Raw genomic sequence first — 2500 nt, 5'->3', positions numbered from 1 at the left:
GTTGTGCCTTAACGTAACCCACGTTGTGCCTTAACCTAACCCACGTTGTGCCTTAACCTAACCCACGTTGTGCCTTAACCTAACCCACGTTGTGCCTTAACCTAACCCACGTTGTGCCTTAACCTAACCCACGTTGTGCCTTAACCTAACCCACGTTGTGCCTTAACCTAACCCACGTTGTGCCTTAACCTAACCCACGTTGTGCCTTAACCTAACCCACGTTGTGCCTTAACCTAACCCACGTTGTGCCTTAACCTAACCCACGTTGTGCCTTAACCTAACCCACGTTGTGCCTTAACCTAACCCACGTTGTGCCTTAACCTAACCCACGTTGTGCCTTAACCTAACCCACGTTGTGCCTTAACCTGCTCTGTAATTGGCATATGACACGTTACATTAATCTAGTGTTGTCTAACCACAACCCTCTGAATATAGTTCGCTACTCGCACCGCCCACCCTCTTGTGTGTCGTTTCATGTTGAACACTTCGCAAGTGTTGCTTACTTTTTACATGCTCCCGCTGTACACTGTAATGTGGACAACTGCAGGATGTACATCGCCCCCCCCCCTCCACCCTGCCTTCGCACGCTGGTCGTTCAGGTGCTTGCGTGTTCAATGCCCTTCGCAGCTGTTCACTGGCATTCGCATGTCGAAGCGCTCAGTCTACGTCGTGGTACGGCCTGTGTCCACTGTCCGCTGATATCGTAAGCTTAATCCTCACATTGTACTGCACATAGGTCCGTATGTACTGAATGATACGCTGTGGCACATGTGTGACCGTACGACTGCGCCCAACAACAGCGAACCATACGGTCCAAATGTTGTGCACTCAGCCACGTGCCGTCTCCCCATAACAGCTACATTGCAGTGTGGTACGCCATAGAGACGTGTGGGAGTAACGGACGCCCTGGATGGCGATCAGCATGAGCCGTCTGTTGATGTAGTGGCGCGTGTATTCAAACGTAGTCGTCTCTTCTCACACAGTGTGATAGCATGGTGCACCGCGTTCCACATCTGCGACATGGTACAGATGCTGGTTGACAGTCGGTCTCGTAATGGACATCGCATACGTAGGGGGCCACCTCCCACGTGTTCTCTAGTCGTGCACATTTTGTTGCGTGTATGTGGGCAGACGTAGTGTGTCGTGACACCTAACAGACAGGTATGCAATAATCGTTGCATTTGCAAACTGGGATGGACGTCTACGTTTGCTGGTGACGTGACGCAACGCAAATGAACAACTGGTAAACCCATTGTGGTGCGGTTGTTGTTGCTGGAGGTAAATCAGTAAGGGCAAATCTGTGTGTGAAGCGATACGCGGCGGTGGCTGGGTGGGACCGTCCCCGGCCGGTGAGGGGGGGCCGCCCGGCGTGCTGGCCGCGCGGTGCGTGGGCGCACGCGCTACAGCCGGCTGGTGGGGGCGCCCAGTGGCAGGCGCGCCGGCCGACGGACGCGGCAGGCGGCGCAGCTGCGCGCCGGGGCACCCTGCGCGCGGCGCCGGGCGGCCAAAGTGGGTCCTCGCGGGCCCGGTGCGAAGCGCGGTGGACATCTGCAGTGTGCTGGTCCGACTGAGGACTGTGTGCGTTGAGGATGCGCCGCCGCCCGGCACTCGGCGCCGCGACGCCGTCTGCTGCTCGGTCGCCCCAGCGGTTCTCGCTGGTGGTTTGTATCGCAGTTGTGCAGACGTGTTGGCACGTGCGCTGTGCTGGGAGAGTTCGCTTCGGCACCCACGTGGGGCCTTTGCCCTTCTGTGGCGCTGGCGTTGGAGCTGCCGGTCACCGTAGGTGGCGCGTGTTGTCTCCCGCCGGCAATGCCACGACAGCACGCTCCCGGGCCTCTGTCGGCAGCGGCAAGCTCAGTTGGGAGCACGGGTGGTCGCACCTAAAGCGTCTACTCGCCTAACTCCGGGCGATTGCGCCTCTCTCGAACCCGACCAAGTACTTAGGACGGCGCTGCGCGCCGCCGGGACCTGAGAGGGTTTCGAGGTGTATTGTGCAGGGGAGCTCAGCCTCCTCCTGTTTGCAGAATAATTGAGCGGACGCTTGCGTGTTCGCGCGGGCCCCTGGGACACACTCCCGGGCGGCCGGCTGCTCAGCTCTAGTTGACGCAGCTCCCTGGTTGATCCTGCCAGTAGTCATATGCTTGTCTCAAAGATTAAGCCATGCATGTCTCAGTACAAGCCGCATTAAGGTGAAACCGCGAATGGCTCATTAAATCAGTTATGGTTCCTTAGATCGTACCCACGTTACTTGGATAACTGTGGTAATTCTAGAGCTAATACATGCAAACAGAGTCCCGACCAGAGATGGAAGGGACGCTTTTATTAGATCAAAACCAATCGGTCGGCTCGTCCGGTCCGTTTGCCTTGGTGACTCTGAATAACTTTGGGCTGATCGCACGGTCCTCGTACCGGCGACGCATCTTTCAAATGTCTGCCTTATCAACTGTCGATGGTAGGTTCTGCGCCTACCATGGTTGTAACGGGTAACGGGGAATCAGGG

General features: G+C 56.9%; 1 non-coding gene across 1 annotated transcript in view; it reads left to right on the top strand.

Moving 5' to 3' along the window:
- The first annotated feature begins 2110 nt into the window (after positions 1-2110).
- LOC126138856 (small subunit ribosomal RNA) overlaps positions 2111-2500 on the top strand; it is a 1909-nt gene continuing 1519 nt past the window's right edge. The window contains exon 1 of the ribosomal RNA XR_007528357.1: positions 2111-2500. This exon is cut by the window's right edge and continues 1519 nt beyond it. This is a non-coding gene — a ribosomal RNA (small subunit ribosomal RNA).

Source organism: Schistocerca cancellata, unplaced genomic scaffold, assembly GCF_023864275.1.
Source record: "Schistocerca cancellata isolate TAMUIC-IGC-003103 unplaced genomic scaffold, iqSchCanc2.1 HiC_scaffold_672, whole genome shotgun sequence".
Lineage (NCBI taxonomy): Eukaryota > Metazoa > Arthropoda > Insecta > Orthoptera > Acrididae > Schistocerca > Schistocerca cancellata.
The sequence above is the reverse complement of the archived record's forward strand: the minus strand, read 5'-3'. Positions and strand labels throughout refer to the sequence as shown.